Here is an 18,435-nt window from a genome sequence, read left to right as displayed (position 1 = left end):
GAGGTTGGGGATGTCAAGGTCTTGGTGCTTGGCCCCCTCTAACCCTGAGTACCCCCCTCCTGCAGGGCAACCTGGCCCAGTACCCAGGCCCCAGCTCCGGCGACCATTTCCCCCTACTTTGCTCCTAGCAAAGGCCATTTCTAGGTCAGTTGTGAGGTACAGGCAGGACGGGGCAACTTGTTCTGAGATTTTTGGCCCTGGAAGGCTTGGGGCCCTGTGTTCCTGCAGAACCGCTGTCTCCCTCTTTTGGAGAAAGCAGGGAGGAAATGACCTGTGTGGAGGGAATCGAGGGCTGCACCTGCATGGAGGAGCTGAGGCAAGCAGGGCAGTTCCGGTCTGTCAATATAAAGGACATTTGTCATCCAAGAGGTTGGGCTGTTGTTATTAATTTTTAATTTTGTCAATACAAACTGAAGGGAAATGTTCTGCTTACTTGTAGGAACCTCACAAGACCTCCCATCTTATATTCCAGGGAGAATTGCTGTGTATTACAGGAACACATAGGTGAGACTGCTGTTCTGACCTGCAGGCCTCGATGCCCTGCACAGGGGCACCAGAGCACCGGCAAAGCCCTTCCCATACAAAGAGCAAGTGTGTTATGTCTACAACCCAAGGGCACCAGTTCCAAGTACAATTTCTACTTGGCTCTATGAGCTGAGTACACGTTCACCCCAGCACAGAAATTCTATAAACTCCCATGAATGCTATAGTGAAAAGCAGGGGCTGGCCAGGTGTGATGGATAACACCTGTAATCCCAGCACTTTAGAAGGCCGAGGCAGGGCAGATCATTCGAGTTCAGGAGTTGGAGACCAACCTGGGCAACATGGTGAAACTTCAACTCTTAAAAAAACAAAACCACCACCACAACAACAGAAACAAGAACAGAAATGAGCTGGCTGTGGTGACTCGTGCCTCTGCTACTCCAGAGACTGAGGTGGGAGGATCGCTTGAAGGAAGATGCCACCAGATACAGTGAGACTCTGTCTCAGGGAAAAAGACAAACAAACAAAAAGAGGCTGTGTAAGAGGTGACTCTGGGGACAGTGGAAAAACACTAAGGTTTTCAAGTGGTGTTAAAAGCCAGTAGGCCTTGGGGACCATTGAGCAATCCACACAACAGGGAAGCCTAGATCCCTGAGCTCCGCCTGCCCACAGCACTGCAGCTAACCTGACAGCGAAATGCATTTCAATTTAGATCAGGGAAGTCCTTTATAATACTCTTAATTCACGTTTCGGTGAAGCGATATGCACAACGGTAGGCTCCCCTCTTCCTGTGGGTTTGGGTTTTACCTCAAAAGGGGCTGTCAGAACAGAAGTTTCAGAGAAGGGGCCAGAGCCCTGGGGACTTTCCTCAGGTGATGGTGATGGAAGAAGAGGCACGGCACGACAGGAAGGCTCAGGTAAGAAAGACTATGCAGGTGCAGGGGCAGGAGGAAAGGAGCAGTTGGAGGCGAAAGAGACAAAGCCTCCTCAGTAATTCTCAACTCAGAAAACGTGTCAGTTTACCTCCTTCAGCTTGCTTCCTCAATGGAGACAATTTTCTCAGTTCTTTTAGAAATTTTAGAAATTTAGAAATTTCTAGGTCTCATTGGAAGGAAGTCTCCCATTTAATTTGTCTAGTTCTAAAACCAAATTTATCTCTCTTTTTTTGAGACAGGGTCTCACTATGTCACCCAGACTGGAGTGCATGGTGTGATCTCGGCTCACTGCACTCACCGCTTGCTGCATGACAGCCAGTAAGTCAAGGGATGAGGTGTAGGGGCAGGGAAGGTGACTTTATTCCAGAGAGCCACCAAACTGAACAGATGGTGAACTAATATCCTAAGAAACCATCTTAAATTAATACGATTTTCAGGCTCCTTATACGTTAGCAAAGGGAGGAAGAAGGAGGTGGTTGACGTGAAGAGGTCTGACAGTGACAGACTTATGGGCTGCAGTGAGAGCCCAAGGGGATGGTAAAAATTCTTTGTCTTTTGTCAGGTCACACTGCTCTTATAAATCTTCAACATAACACTGTTACTTGTGTATACCACCTCTCTGCCTTCTCAGGAGTTAGTCTGGGGAAGGGATTATTACCATCTGTGCTTTAAAGTTAAACTGTAAGCTAAATCCCTCCCACAGATAGCTTGGCCTATGTGCAGAAATAAGAAAAAGCTGTTAGCCTGAAAGATATCACCACAGGGTAGGAAGGATTAGGAGCAAAATGCAGTTATTCATGCTAGGCCTCCTTTTCATTGTTATATATTTAATTTATTTGAATTCATAATTTTAATTTTTCATACTTTTTTTTTTTTTTTGAGACAGTCTTACTCTGTCACCTCCCAGGATGGAGTGCAGTGGCACGATCTTGGCTCACTACAACCTCTGCCTTCCAGGTTCAAGCGATTCTGCCTCAGCCTTCTGAGTAGCTGGGATTACAGGAGCCCACCACCATGCCAGGCTAATTTTTGTATTTTTAGTAAAGACAGGGTTTCACCATGTTTTCCAGGCTGATCTCAAACTCCTGACCTCGGGCTCCCAAGTTCTGAGATTACAGGCATAAGTCACCATGCCCAGCCTAACCAAGATTATTAAACCATTCGAATTTGTCAAAAGAGTCACACTGATTTTTAAAAAATAATGTAATGGGCTGGGTGCGGTGGCTCACACCTGTAAACCCAGCACTTTGGGAAGCCATACCGTGCAGATCACGAGGTCAGGAGTTGGAGACCAGCCTGACCAACATGGTGAAACCCCATGTCTATTAAAAATACAAAAATTATCCGGGTGTGGTGGTGTGCACCTGTAAACCCAGCTACTCAGGAAGCTGAGGCAGGAGAATCGCTTTAACTCGGGAGGCAGAGGTTGCAGTAAGCCGACACCGCACACTGCACTCGTCTAGGTGAGAGAGTGAGACTCCAACTCAATAAATGACACTCCAACTCAATAAATAAATAAATTAAATAATAACATAATGAACTTGTTCATCTCTTTATACATTAAATATTTACATTATTTAAATTGTTCAAAAGCATCAAAAATTCCTCTCTGCTATCAACTTCATTTCGTTTATTTTATTGTACCAAACTATGAAGACCATTAATTTAATCTACAGCTAAATCTATTATTTTTTCATGTTAGAAATTCAACAAGAAAATTTTTCCCTATTGAAACTTCACATTTCACGCATAAGTAGGCTGGGCGAGGTGGCTCACACCTGTAATCCCAGCACTTTGGGAGACCGCGACAGGTGCATCACTTGAGGTCACGAGTTTGAGAACAGCCTGGCTAACATGGTGAAAACCCATCTCTACTAAAAATATAAAAATTAGCTGGGCGTGGTGGCATGCACCTGTAATGCCAGCTACTCTGGAGGCTGAGGCAGGCAAATAGCTTCAACATGTGAGGCGGAGCTTGCAGTGAGCTGAGATCGCACCACTGCACTCCAGCCTGGGCTACAGAGCAAGACGCTATCTCAAAAATAAATAAATAGGCCGGGCGCGGTGGCTCAAGCCTGTAATCCCAGCCCTTTGGGAGGCCGAGGCGGGCGGAACACGAGGTCAGGAGATCAAGACCATCCTGGCTAACATGGTGAAACCCCATCTCTACTAAAAGTACAAAAAATTAACCCGGCGTGGTGGCGGGCGCCTGTAGTCCCAGCTACTCAGGAGGCTGAGGCAGGAGAATGGCGTGAACCGGGAGGCGGAGCTTGCAGTGAGCCGAGATGGCGCCACTGCACTCCAGCCTGGGCGACAGAGCGAGACTCCGTCTCAAAAAAAAAAAAAAAAATTGGTAGAGACGGGGGTTTCACTATGTTGCCCAGGCTGGTCTCCAACTCCTAACCTAAATTGATCCTCCCTCCTCAGCCTCCTAAAATGCTGGGATTGCAGATATGAGCCACCATACCTGGTTTCATTTACTTATTTTAATTTTATTTAAGTCATTATTATTATTATTGTTCCTAAGATAATTGGGGCAGTGACTCCTTTAACATTTTGGAGACCTAATTTTTCTATTCACTTCACTGAAAGAGTATGGCAATTTGTTTCATGAGAAAATATCCTGTATTTATAAAGCAGGAAAATTCCTTCCACCAAACTAGGGGGCATTCTCAAGAAACCAATTGTGCTAAGTAACATCACTTCAGGTGAAAAGAGAGGCAATGGTATCTATCAACAATGTTTATCACTGAAGGAAATAAACTGAAAAATATGAACATCATTAGATCCTTGGAGGGCCTTCATTGCTGAAAATCTGAGTAATATTGTGATACCCTTTTGAGTCGGGCAGGACATTCTCTTTCTAGGGCATGTAACAGTGGGTGAATAGTTTCATTCATTTTCATTAAGGGCTGAACTTCCTTAATGTTCCGGAGATTATTAAATTTGATTTGTATGATTGTGAAAAGTGCTTATATTGCTGATTCCATTGCTTTTATGTGATCATATAAATCTTTTCTCTCCTTTCTGTAGTGTGGTTTTTTTTTTTTTTTTTTTTTTTTTTTTTTTTTTGGGACGGAGTCTCACGCTGTTGCCCAGGCTGGAGTGCAGTGGCGCGATCTCGGCTCACTGCAAGCTCCGCCTCCTGGGTTTACGCCATTCTCCTGCCTCAGCCTCCTGAGTAGCTAGGACTACAGGCGCCCGCCACCGCGCCCAGCTAATTTTTTGTATTTTTAGTAGAGACGGGGTTTCACTGTGGTCTCGATCTCCTGACCTTGTGATCTGCCCGCCTCGGCCTCCCAAAGTGCTGGGATTACAGGCTTGAGCCACCACGCCCGGCCTGTAGTGTGGTTTAAACTTAATCCTTAAAGGACATGTATTTGAATTTTTTAGCTGGTTAGAAACCTAAATATACCAATCAAAGAAAACTGCTCCTTACATGCTACAGATTTAGTTTTCTTCCTGTACTAAGATGTCTTTTAGATATAGTAAATTTATTCAAGCCAAGAGCTCCTTTGGAACAAAGTTGGGTGGGAGGGGGGGACATTGAGTAGTAACATCACTCTTGTAATAGAGATACCACTCTTGCAGATATTGACAACCATTAGGCCCATAAAATTTTTACCAAATATTGGAAAGACAAGATCTGAACAACGTATCATTGCTGCAGTCTCAAGTATCAGGAAATGCCATTATTCTCAGGACAATAACAGACCAGATTAGCTGTCATGTATCACCAAACAGGGACTAGATCCTTGTCAACACGACCCAACAGAGACTGTCCCCAGAAATTCACTTCATAACCTCAAAACCAAAAACCCACATTGATGGCAAAAAATAATGAGGCAACAATGAGAGAGAGAGAGAAACGTGTTCTATAGCCATACTTGGTAAAAGTCAAAGAGCTCAATTTCTGCTCATGATACTTAATAGAACATGGGGAACCCGAGCCAATAGCTCAGTGGGTTCAGATCTGCACCAAGTGCCTTTTTTTTTTAGACAGACTCTCACTCTGTTGCCCAGGCTGGGGTGCAGTGGCACGATCACTGCAACCTCCGCGTCCCGGGTTCAAGCGATTCTCCTGCCTCAGCCTCCCGAGTAGTTGCGATTACAGACACACACTATCACAAAACCAATTAGATACTTGTGGGAGTTAAAATGAGATGAATTTACAGTGTCATTTGAGAAGGGGTATTAAGGAATCTGCCAGGGTACTGACCCGTGTCAGGTGTAAACCGCAGGTTGAGCGAGAGCTAAGTATTTTATGTCCATGAAGGTGATAAGCGAGGGCCTGAAGAGAGACGGACAGGGGAGGACACTGGCACCAGAAATAGGAAAGGGCTGCTTGGAGGTGGGAAGGATGGGTCGGGGTGCTATCCAGAAAGTTGCCTGGCAATGGATGTAGGATGTGTAAGCGAGACCTCAAACAAGAAGCTGTCGCTTAAATAAAGTCTGAAGAAAGACAAGATATGCAAACGGCAGGAGATAGTAGGAAACTGGACCCGGCTCCACATAAAACTTCCCGCCTTATACTTCAGGGAGGATCGCAGCGCATTTAGGTGAAGACAGGTGAGACTGCGGTTCTGACCTGCGGTCCTGGATGAATATGCGCTAGGGCACCTGGGCGCCGGCAGAGCCGTTCCCCTACGCAAAGTAAGCGTGTTATGTCTACAACCCAACGGGGACAGTAGAGCCCCAAAGGCCCTAATTTCTTTCCAAAGAACAGCGCCCCTCTGCGTAGTTTCTAACTGGCTCTAGGAGGTGAGAACACATTCCCCGCTAGCACAGAAATCCTACAAACTCCTGTGAGGGCTGCGGTTACAAGCAGAGGCTGTGTAAAAGGTGACTGGGGGAAAATTTTCACAGAGCATGATAACCCAAGAGACTGGAGACCTTGGACCAATCTCTGCAAAAAGCAGGCCCTCGTAAAAAGGGAAGAGCTCTGCGGCCTTCGCGATAGTTAACTTGTGTTATAAAGGATGATGCTTTTTCGCCTCCGGCAAAAAGATGACAAGTTACTTCCTATTCCAAGACTTCCACCATAAAAATCAAACAACAAAAGACGCCACCGGCAGTACTAACGAGGACAACGAAATACAAGCCCTTATTACACAACCCATTTTTTTTTTTTTTTTTTTTTTTTTGAGACGGAGTCTGGCTCTGTCGCCCGGGCTGGAGTGCAGTGGCCGGATCTCAGCTCACTGCAAGCTCCGCCCCCCGGGTTTACGCCATTCTCCTGCCTCAGCCTCCCGAGTAGCTGGGACTACAGGCGCCGCCACCACGCCCGGCTAATTTTTTTTTTTTTGTATTTTTTAGTAGAGACAGGGTTTCACCGTGTTCGCCAGGATGGTCTCGATCTCCTGACCTAGTGATCCGCCCGTCTCGGCCTCCCAAAGTGCTAGGATTACAGAATTGAGCCACCGCGCCCGGCTTACACAACCTATTTTTAAGACCACCAAATATCAGGGGAAAGCGCGAACGCAGTCCCCCACTACCACAAATTATGCAGTCGAGTTTCCCACATTTGGGGAAATCGCAGGGGTCAGCACATCCGGAGTGCAATGGATAAGCCTCGCCCTGGGAAAACCACCTTCGTGATCATGGTATCTCCCCTGCCAGGTAAGTATGAGTTCCTACACCTCTGCCCCGCCACAGCCTCATACGCCTCACCCTTTACACTCACGGTCACTTGCCACGCGCACTCCCGAGCCCTTCTAGCCCTGACACACAGCTGGGATTCTCAGGTCCGACCAGCGTTCGTGAACCCGCTCCACGGCATGGAAACTCCTTCGTGGCGAAGCAGCAGGTGGCCAAGCAGCAGCCCCTGCGCTGCTTCATCTACATAGAAGTCGCCCTACTCGTGATGTCAACGACACTGCCATTCCCAGTCCTCGTGTGCCTTTCTGTCACTCAGCCGCCCAATGCGCTGCAAGAGCCGGCAAGGGGAAGTGACGTCTGCGTCTCCCTTTTTCCCTCCCGCCCCGGCATCTATTCACTCCCAAAGCAGCAGCTCCTTCGCCTGTGTTGCGGAGCAAGCTTTCCGCGGCCAGATGGATCCTGCTGGGCACCCTTCTTCAAATAATGGCTTTTAATTCGCAAAAACTCCTGTGCGGAACGTTCGGTTCTCTTCACATCCTTATCCTTGTGATGTAGCATTCCGCTTGAAATTGGAAGCCGTTTAATATCAGAGAGAAACCGTATTTATGAAAGTAAAGAGGCAGGTCGGATGGCTGCAAACCAGCCTTCCTTACTGGTTTTATCACTGGTAATGTTATAAAGACAGTTGTCCAGTTTCATGAATCTTGTTGCTTGTTTTCCAAATTCAGGATTGTAGAAAAATATGCTGTCCCAGAAGAGATGGTTGGACACTCCCAAGCGTGGTGTTGGACTTTGTCATCTCTTGGGCAGCCATCTCCAGACCTTAGCCCTTACCTTGTGTTAGTTTTTTATATTCTGCAAAGACAAAACCAAAATAACCCAAATTTGACACAAATACCTGGGCTACATCTTATTTGAGATGTTTAACAAATGTCTGGATCATGTTTTCTTATATATTACGCAGGAAACACTGTGAAGTAAGCAAAGTTGGGCTGCTCAAGTCAAAGACCATTTGAATATTTACAAGTAGATTTCAGACAGGAATAATACAGGGTGGTCACAGGATAACAAATTGTAGGCAGTAGACTTACATGACTTGAGGCTGTGGGCTGATAAGAGGCTGGAAAACCAGGGTATGGACCAAGCTGGCTGAGACTAACTGGACCCAATGTGGTGCTGGATTGGATGGAAGTTTTACCTAGACCGTCATTATAAGCTCATTAACATGCTAAATCACACACCCACCACTGCCATGATAGTTCTGAGACCATTATTTGATGTAAAAATGGATGGCGCCAGAGTTCTGAGAAATCTCCACCTTTACCCGGGAATTTTCATGAATATTCCACTCCTTGGTTAAAGAAACCCATCAAGATGAAACCCCAGAACCCATTGTTCTCTCTCCAGTATGCCCAAACTCCCCTTTCTTGAGTGTGTACTTTTTGCTTTGCAATAAATCTCCTTTCCCTATTTGCTGACTGATCCTTGACTTCATTCTTAAGGTGGTGTCAAGAGCCTGGACACCACAGCTGGGGTCGAGATCCCCCCAGTGTCTGGGGACCTCCCACAGCCCACCAGTATCAGATTCTATTCCATTGCTCAAATCACAAAACAACAAGTGGAGTGTTCTCCATGGAGATCATAAAGTAAAGATTCTGTGGCATGGTGGCCAGTTAGGCCACTGGAAGGCATGGCAGAATATTGAAAATGAGGGATTAGATGACAGTGTAGTAACTGCTGAATACTAAATACTTGATCCAGGCCCCATTCCCTGGAGATTGACAGGGAGACACATTGTCCAGGCAGTAGTGGATACCTTCTGGGTATCTGACCAGCCTTTGTGGAAAGAACAGGCACCATCCTGCAGATGTAACCGCCTGATGGGTTTTCCCTGTCCAGTATACACACAAAATCAATTCATGGAGACCATGGCATTGCAGTAAAGAGTTTCATTGACACAGGCCAGCCACGACATGTGGGAGAGAGAGTTGCTACTCAAATCAATCTCACTGAAGGCTTGGAGGTAATGGGTGTTTCAGATAGTTTGGTGGGGAGGGGGCTGGGGCTTGGGCGGTGCTGATTGTCGGGGATGAAATCACAGGGATGTGGAAAATGGCCCTCCGGCCTTGAGTCAGCTTCTGGGTGGGGGCTAAGGGACTGGTTGATTTTCAGGCCAAATGGTGCCATCCAGTAGTCAGAAATGCAAAAGCCTGAAAAGACAACTCAAGAGGCCAATCTTAGGTTCTACAATAGTGATGTTCTTCACAGCAGTTATTGGAGAAGCTGCAAATCTTGCGACCTGTGGAATAATGGCTGGTAATTATTTACCGAGGCATACATCTTAGTAGAATTCACGCCTCTTTCATCCTTCTAACTTGGTGGCCTTTCATGAGTTTTACAGGGGTAATTTAGTTTTGGGGAAGGTTATCCTTTAAACCAACCTTTCTGGCTGTCCCCAACCTTTTTGGCACCAGGGACTGGTTTCACAGAAGACAGTTTTTTCATGGAAGGGGGTGGTGGATGGTTTCCGGATGAAACTGTCCCACCTTAGGTCATCAGGCATTAGTCACAGTCTCATAAGGAGTGTGCAATCTGGATCCCTCACATGCGCAGTTCCCAATAGGGTCCGAGCTCCGATGAGCATCTAATGCTGATGCAGATCTGACAAGAGGCGGAGCTCAGGTGGTAATGCTTGAAGGCCTGCAGCTCACCTCCTGCTGTTCGGCTGGGTTCCTAACAGGCCATGGACCAGTACCTGTCCTGTGGCCCTGGGGGTTGGAGACTGCTGATTTAAACTATAAACTCAATTTTTCCCAAAGACAGCTTGGGAGAAATTGCACAGGAGTAAGCAAAGCCAGCTAACCTGTGAGGCTACAACCAAGATGGGGCCAGCCATGTCAGCTTTCTCTTACTGTCATAATTTTGCAAAGGTAGTTTTTGAGGGACTACACTGGACACTTGTTAAAAACATGAGACAGATTTTATTGTATGTGCTACAATAGGCAAGATAGACCACCAAAGAACTGAGCTCAACCTGAAATACAGCAGGAGGAGTTGAATATTATAGCCAACTGGCAAGATAAGAAAGTCAGTGGATGGAAAATTACTAAGAGGAACTTGATTAGCTATCAAAAGTGGTTGGGAGGACTCCTGCTAAACTAGACTCAACAGTATTCTTTTCTAAAACTGGACTTGGCAGGCCAAGAACTAACAGAGAAAAGGGCTCAGAGGAAACTACTAAGGTGTGGTGAAAGATGGAGTCCTTGTCAACTCTACACGGAAGCTTCTGCAAATAAACAAAGACCAACCAAATGGAAAAAAGCAAAGGCTATTTATTCTGAGCTTGCTATAGCAGGGAGTCAGTCACTGTGACTTGTGTTTTGGCAGAGACTTGAAGGCAGTCAGGAGGGTGGGAAAGCTTTTTAAAAAGAAAGGCTTCAGGTACGCTTGGACTGGAGGCTGTCAGCATGGTGAAGCTGTAGATAGATGAAGGAAATCAAAATATTTTACCCCAGAATGTATTTCTTTGGCATATTTTAAGATGGCTGTCAGAGAGCCAGCAAACAGGATTAACTCTGCAAAACTGTCTTTTGTAGGGGAAATTTACACCTGCAGAGAATCTTCATTAATCCAGCCTTACCTTGTCAGGATTGAGAAATAAAAATAAGCCCTAGGCCCTACAACCAACTGAACGGACTTTTTATAGAGAAGGTTCTACTGCATGGGGAATATTTATATATATGCAACAAAAGGTATTTGCCACCACACATACATCTCCCTGCTCCGCTAAATATATCATCTAAAGTCATGTGATTGTCTAGTACAACCTTAGCCAGTGAATAAATAGCTTTTTATTGAGCTGCATAAGAGGCCGCAGTTTCATCAGCAATGTATTTCTTTCTTTTTCTTTCACAGACAGTGTCTGGCCCTGTGGCCCAGACTGGAGAGCAGTGGCACCATCATAGCTCACTGCAGCCTCGAACTCCTGGACTTAAGTGATCCTCTTGCCTCAACCCCCGAGTCACTGGGATTACAGGCCAGAGCCACCATGCCTGGTTTTCATCAGCAATGTTTCCTGAGGTTACAGAAAGATATTTTTAATCCTGGGAGGAAACACTCCCTTGAAGCAAAGGTGTTCACTCCCCAAAAATGCAAGGAGCTATCTTGTTGATAGCCAGGCAGATAATTCTCAGGTTTTGCCCCACAGAATCTCTATCTAAAATGGCACAGTGGTCATGCCTAGTGAAGAGTTTGAGGGAAGTCGCCCAATGTTGGGTTTCTTCAGAGCTATATACATACATATCCTAAAGGACACTGTCCCTTCATCATTCCATGCTGTTAGACATTTATAGGGCCATGGATGGTGATCTCCTACAGACTAAAATAAATGCTGTTGCAGAACAGGTAAACGTACTACAAATTGAGTACATCAGTTTTGGGGCATTTTAAACCATGAGTCAGACATGCTAGAGGGAGAGGGCAGGTTGATAGCAAGAGGGAGTGTTTTAGCAAGAAGGGGTGTTTTAATTTTCCAATAGCAAAGTGATGTTTGCCACTGTCATTTCAGCGTGAGGGGACAATTTGTTGTTGTTTGGTTTTGTGGATTTTTTCGTTTGTTTTTTTGTTTTTGAGACAAGGTCTCATTGTCACTCAGGCTGGACTGCAGTGGCATGATCAGGGTTTACTTCTGCCTTGACCTCATGAATTCAAGCAAACCTCCTTACTAATCCTCCCGAGTAGCTGGGACTACAGGCACGTGACATCACACCCTGGGGTGTGAACTGGGATTTGATGTTTTCAGTTGGCTCCCTAATGGAATAGATTCCCTTACTATTCTAGAATACAGATTCTCTTCATGATTATCATTCTCATGTACATTATATTTCTACTACCCTGCTAATTTTTTTTTTTCTTTTTGAGACGGAGTCTCCCTCTGTCACCCAGGCTGTATTGCAGTGGCAGGATCTCAGCTCACTGCAACCTCCGCCTCCCAGGTTCAAGTGATTCTTTTGCTTCAGCCTCCTGAGTAGCCATCTGGCTAATTTTTGTATTTTTAGTCGAGACAGGGTTTCACCATGTTGGCAGCCTGGTCTCAAACTCATGACCACAAGTGTTCCACTTGCCTCGGCCTCCCAAATTGCTGGGATTACAGGCATGAGCTACCACGCCTGGCTCTCAAATCGTTTTAAGTAAGCAAAGACAGATTTGTCTGGCTTTTTAGTACATTGCTGAATTATCCTCCAATCTATATTTTTAGGAAGGACCTGGGGAATGGCAACATGGAGATATTTGGCTAAAATGTGAACCTTTCATGTTCTGCTTCAGTCTCTGGTTTTTTGTTGTTGTTGTTGTTGTTGTGTTTTTTTGAGATGGAGTCTCGCTCCTCGCCCAGGCTGGAGTGCAGTGGCACGACTTGGCTCACTGCAACCTCCGACTCCCGGGTTCAAGCAATTCTCCTGCCTCAGCCTCCAGAGTAGCTGAGATTACAGGCATGTGCCACCATACCCAGCTAATTTTGTATTTTTAGTAGAGACAGGGTTTCACCATGTAGGCCACGCTGGTCTCGAACTCCTGACCTTGTGATCCACCCACCTCAGCCTCTCAAAGTGCTGGGATTACAGGAGTGAGCCGCCATGCCTGGCTAGAGTCAGGAGTCTCACTTTGTCACCCAGGCTGGAGGGCAGTGGCACAAGCATAGTTCCCTGCAGCCTGCCTCAGTCTCCCTAGTAGCTGAGATTAGAGTCATGCATCATCATGCCCTGCCAACTTAAAAAATTTAGCTAATACTTAAAAATTTGTAGAGACAGGGGTTTCACTCTGTTGCCCAGGCTGGTCTCCAACTCCTAACCTCAATTGATCCTCCCTCCTCAGCCTCCTAAAGTGCTGGGATTGCAGATACGAGCCACCATACCTGGCTTAATTTTCTTATTTTAATTCTATATAAGTGATTATTATTGTTCCTAAGATAATTGGGGCAGTGATTCCTTTAACATTTTAGAGACCTAATCTGTCTATTCACTTCACTGAAAGAGTATAGCAGTTTGTTTCATGAGAAAATATCCTATATTTGTAAAGCAGGAAAATTCCTTCCACCAAACTAGGGGGCATTCTCAAGAAACCAATTGTGCTAAATAACATCACTTCAGGTGAAAAGAGAGGCAATGGTATCTATCAACAATGTTTATCACTGAAGGAAATAAACTGAAAAATATGAACATCATTAGATCCTTGGAGGGCCTTCATTGCTGAAAATCTGAGTAATATTGTGATACCCTTTTGAGTCGGGCAGGACATTCTCTTTCTAGGGCATGTACAGTGGGTGAATAATTTCTTTTCATTCATTTTCATTAATGACTGAACTTCCTTAATGTTCTGGAGATTATTAAATTTGATTTGTATAGTTGTGAAAGTGCTGATTCCATTGCTTATATGTGATCATATAAATATTTTCTCTCCTTTCTGTAGTGTGGTTTAAACTTAATCCTTAAAGGACATGTATTTGAATTTTCAGCTGATTAGAAACCTGAATACACCAATCAAAGAAAACTGCTCCTTACATGCTACAGATTTAGTTTCCTTCCTGTACTAAGATGTCTTTTAGATATAGTAAATTTGTTCAAGCCAAGAGCTCCTTTGGAACAAAGTTGGGTGGGAGGGGGGACATTGCGTAGTAACATCACTCTTGTAACAGAGATGCCACTCTTGCAGGTATTGACAACTATTGGACCCATAATATTTTTACCAAACATTGGGAAGATAGGAGCTGAACAATTTAACATTGCTGCAGTCTCAAGTATCAGGAAGTACCATTATTCTCCGGACAATAAACAGACAATAAAAAAGACTCACAGACCAGATTAGCTGTCTTGGTCAACAGGGACAAGGGTCAACACGACCCAACAGAGACTGTCCCCAGAAATTCACTTCATAACCTCAAAACCAAAAACCCACACTGATGGCAAAAAATAATGATGCAATAATGTGTGTGTGTGAGACAGAGTCCTGTCCTAAAGCCATACTTAGTGGGTAAAAGCCAAAGAGCTCAATTTCTGCTCATGATACTTAATAGAACATGGGGAACATGAGCCAATAGCTCAGTGGGTTCAGATCTGCACCAAGTGCCTGTTGGATGCAGGATTGTCAGGATTGTACTGTCTCCAATAATGTGTCTCAGATGGACTAATTTTTTTTTCTTTTTTTTTTTTTTTTTTTTTAGACAGTCTTGCTCTGTCACCAGGCTGGGGTGCAATGGCGTGATCGTGCTTACTGCAACCTCCGCCTCCCGGGTTCAAGTGATTCTCCTGCCTCAGCCTCCTGAGTAGTTGGGATTACAGACACACACCATCACGCCCGGCTATTCTTTTTTTTTTTTTTTTTTTTTAATGTATTTTTAGTGGAGTCGGAGTTTCACCATGTTGGTCAGGTTGGTCTCGAACCCCTGACCTCAGTTGATCAGAAGTAGGTGAAGTCAGAAAACATACCCTGGGAGAGGCCGGCACAATGCTCAGAACCGCCATTGCTAGCCCTGGGGTTTTCTTCTGTAGTGGAATTCATGTAGTGCAGGGACAAAACCAATCAGATACTTCTGGGAGTTAAAAAGAGATGCATTTACAGTGCAATTTGAGAAGGGGTATTAAGGAATTTGCCAGGGTACTGACGCGTGTCAGGTGTAAACCGCAGGTTGAGAGAGGGCTATTTTCTGTCCATGAAGGTGGTAAGCGAGGGCCTGAAGAAAGAGGGACGGGGGAGGACACTGGCACCAAAAATAGGAAAGGGCTGCTTGGAGGTGGGAAGGATGGGTCGGGGTGCTATCTAGGAAGTTGCCTGGCAATGGATGTAGGACGTGTAAGCGAGACATCAAACAAGAAGCTGTCGCTTAAACAAAGTCTGAAGAAAGACAAGATATGTAAACGGCAGGAGATAGGAGGAAACTGGACCCGACTCCTCATAAAACTTCCCTCCTATACTTCAGGGAGGATCGCAGCGCATTTCGGCCAATACAGGTGAGACTGCGGTTCTGACCTGTGGGCCTGGAAGACTATGCGCTTAGGGCACAGAAATCCTACAAACCGGGGGCTGCGGTTGGAAGCAGACGCTGTGTAAAACGTGACTGGGGGCTAGAAAAACACCAAGATTTTCACAGAGCATGAGAAGCCAAGAGACTGGAGACTTTGGGCCAATCTCTGCAAAAAGCGGCCAGTCTTAGAAACGAAAGAGCTGTGCAGCTCTCGCTCAAGATACCTTGTGTTATAATCGCTGACACTTATTTCACCTCTGGCGGACAGACGATATGCTACCTTCCTAGTCCGAAGCCATCCACTGTTAGCATTACATTTACAAAACCTTAACCCAAAACACTACACAACGGAAAAAAAAGTAACTCTTAGGGCAGAGTCTATTCTTCAAACACAATAAGCCAGGGGAAAGCGCGAACGCAGTCCCCCACTACCACAAATTATGCAGTCGAGTTTCCCACATTTGGGGAAATCGCAGGGGTCAGCACATCCGGAGTGCAATGGATAAGCCTCGCCCTGGGAAAACCACCTTCGTGATCATGGTATCTCCCCTGCCAGGTAAGTATGAGTTCCTACACCTCTGCCCCGCCACAGCCTCATACGCCTCACCCTTTACACTCACGGTCACTTGCCACGCGCACTCCCGAGCCCTTCTAGCCCTGACACACAGCTGGGATTCTCAGGTCCGACCAGCGGTCCTGAACCCGCTCCATGGCATGGAAACCCCTTCGTGCCGAAGCAGCAGGTGGTCAAGCAGCAGCCCTTGCGCTTCCTCATCTACATAGAAGCCGCCCTACCCGTGATGTCACCGACAGTGCCTTTCCCAGTCCTCGCCTGCCTTTCTGTCACTCAGCCGCCCAATCCGCTGCAGGAGCGGCCAGGGGGAAGTGACGTCTGCCTCTCCCTTTTTCTCTCCCGTCCCGGCGTCTGTTCTCACCCAAAGAAGCAAGTCCTTCGCCTGTGTTGCGGAGCAAGCTTTCCGCGGCCAGATGGATCCTGGGCACCCTTCTTCAAATAATGGCTTTTAATTTGCAAAAACTCCTGTTGGGAACGTTTAGGATTACAAAAGAAACCGGTTCTCTTCACATCCTTATCCTTGTGATGTAGCCTTTCGCTTGAAATTGGAAGCCGTTTACTATCAGAGAGAAACCGTATTTATGAAAGTAAAGAGGCAGGTCGGATGACTACAAACCAGCCTTCCTTACTGGTTTTATCACTGGTAATGTTATAAAGACAGTTGTCCAGTTTCATGAATCTTGTTGCTTGTTTTCCAAATTCAGGATTGTAGAAAAATATGCTGCCCCAGAAGAGATGATTGGACACTCTCAAGGGTGGTGTTGGACTTTGTCATCTCTTGGGCAGCCATCTCCAGACCTTAGTCCTTACCTTATGTTAGTTTTTTATATTCTGCAAAGACAAAACCAAAATAATCCAAATTTGACACAAATACCCGGGATACATCTTATTTGAGATGTTTAACAAATGTCTGGATCATCTTTTCTTACATATTACGCAGGAAACACTGTGAAGTAAGCAAAGTTGGGCTGCTCAAGTTAAAGACCATTTGAATATTTAGAAGTAGTTTTGAGACAGGAATAATACGGGGTGGTCACAGGATAACAAATTTTAGGCAGTAAATTCACTTGACTTGAAGCCATGGGCTGATAAGACGCTGAAAAACCAGGGTGTGGTCCAAGCTGGCTAAGACTGGACCCAATATGGTGCTGGATTAGACGTAGGTTTTACCTATCCCCTCATTATATGCTCATTAACATGCTAAATCACACACCCACCACTGCCATGATAGTTCTGAGACCATTATTTGATGTAAAAATGGATGGCACCAGAGTTCCGAGAAATCTCCACTTTTACCTGAGAATTTTCATGAATATTCCACTCCTTGGTTGAAGAAACCCATCAAGATGAAACCCCAGAACCCATTGTTCTGTCTTGGATATACCCAAACTCCCCTTTCTTGAGTGTGTACTTTTTGCTTTGCAATAAATCTCTTCTTTCACTATTTGCTGACTCATCCTTCACTTCATTCTTGAGGTGGTGTCAAGAGCCTGGACACCACAGCTGGGGTCGAGATCCCCCCAGTGTCTGGGGACCTCCTGCATCCCACCAGTATCAGATTCTATTCCATTGCTCAAATCACAAAACATCGAGTGGAAAGTTCTCCTTGGAGATCATAAAGTAAAGATTCTGTGGCATGGTGACCAGTTAGACCACTGGAAGGCATGGCAGAATATTAAAAATGAGGGATTATGTGACATGTAGTAACTGCTGAATACTAAATACTTGATCCAGGCCCCATTCCCTGGAGATTGACAGGGAGACACATTGTCCAGGCAGTAGTGGAGAAATACTTTCTGGGTATCTGACCAGCCTTTGTGGAAAGAACTGGCACCATCCTGCAGATGTAACCTCCTGATGGGTTCTTCCTGCCTAATGTACACACAAAATCAATTCATGGGCCGGGCGCGGTGGCTCAAGCCTGTAATCCCAGCACTTTGGGAGGCCGAGACGGGCGGATCACGAGGTCAGGAGATCGAGACCATTCTGGCTAACACAGTGAAACCCCGTCTCTACTAAAAATACAAAAACTTAGCCGGGCGAGGTGGCAGGCGCCTGTAGTCCCAGCTACTCAGGAGGCTGAGGCAGGAGAATGGCGTAAACCTGGGAGGCGGAGCTTGCAGAGAGCTGAGATCCGGCCACTGCACTACAGCCTGGGTGACAGAGCGAGACTCCAGTCTCAAAAAAAAAAAAAAAAAAATCAATTCATGGAGACCACGGCATTGCAGTAAAGAGTTTCATTGACACAGGCCAGCCACGACATGTGGGAGAGAGAGTTGTCACCCAAATCAATCTCACTGAAGGCTTAGAGGTAATGGGGTTTTCAGATAGTTTGGTGGGGAGGGGGCTGGGGCTTGGGTGGTGCTGATTGTCAGGGATGAAATCACAGGGATGTGGAAAATGGCCCTCCGGCCTTGAGTCAGCTTCTGGGTGGGGGCTAAGGGACTGGTTGATTTTCAGGCCAAATGGTGCCATCCAGTAGTCAGAAATGCAAAAGCCTGAAAAGACAACTCAAGAGGCCAATCTTAGGTTCTACAATAGTGATGTTCTTCACAGCAGTTATTGGGGAAGCTGCAAATCTTGCGACCTCTGGAATAATGGCTGGTAATTATTTAACGAGGCATACATCTAAGTAGAATTCAGGCCTCTTTCATCCTTCTAACTTGGTGGCCTTTCATGAGTTTTACAGAGCTAATTTAGTTTTGGGGAAGGTTATCCTTTAAACCAACCTTTCTGGCTGTCCCCAACCTTTTTGGCACCAGGGACTGGTTTCACGGAAGACAATTGTTCCATGGAAGGGGGTGGTGGATGGTTTCCGGATGAAACTG

At 45.8% G+C, this 18,435-nt stretch overlaps 1 long non-coding RNA gene and 2 other non-coding genes across 6 annotated transcripts; all 3 read right to left on the bottom strand.

Annotated features, from left to right (window-relative positions):
* Nucleotides 1-6,881: 6,881 nt before the first annotated feature.
* On the bottom strand, nt 6,882-7,045 carry LOC114674657 (U1 spliceosomal RNA). The gene has a single exon (XR_003725781.1). It is a non-coding gene; the product is annotated as a U1 spliceosomal RNA (small nuclear RNA).
* Nucleotides 6,882-15,788, bottom strand: LOC114674007 (uncharacterized). Of its 4 annotated transcripts, none has more exons than XR_013407205.1 (2): nt 15,641-15,788; nt 6,882-10,492 (listed from the first exon to the last, which is right to left on the bottom strand). It is a non-coding gene; the product is annotated as an uncharacterized LOC114674007 (long non-coding RNA). The 4 variants fall into 4 exon arrangements; XR_013407213.1 differs by having other exon boundaries at nt 6,882-7,871; XR_013407212.1 differs by having other exon boundaries at nt 15,654-15,788.
* Nucleotides 15,434-15,597, bottom strand: LOC114674661 (U1 spliceosomal RNA). The gene has a single exon (XR_003725784.1). It is a non-coding gene; the product is annotated as a U1 spliceosomal RNA (small nuclear RNA).
* Nucleotides 15,789-18,435: the final 2,647 nt, after the last annotated feature.

This window comes from Macaca mulatta, chromosome 1 (assembly GCF_049350105.2).
Source record: "Macaca mulatta isolate MMU2019108-1 chromosome 1, T2T-MMU8v2.0, whole genome shotgun sequence".
Classification (NCBI taxonomy): Eukaryota; Metazoa; Chordata; class Mammalia; order Primates; family Cercopithecidae; genus Macaca; species Macaca mulatta.
Note: the sequence above shows the minus strand (reverse complement) of the source record. Positions and strands in the feature narration are given on the sequence as shown.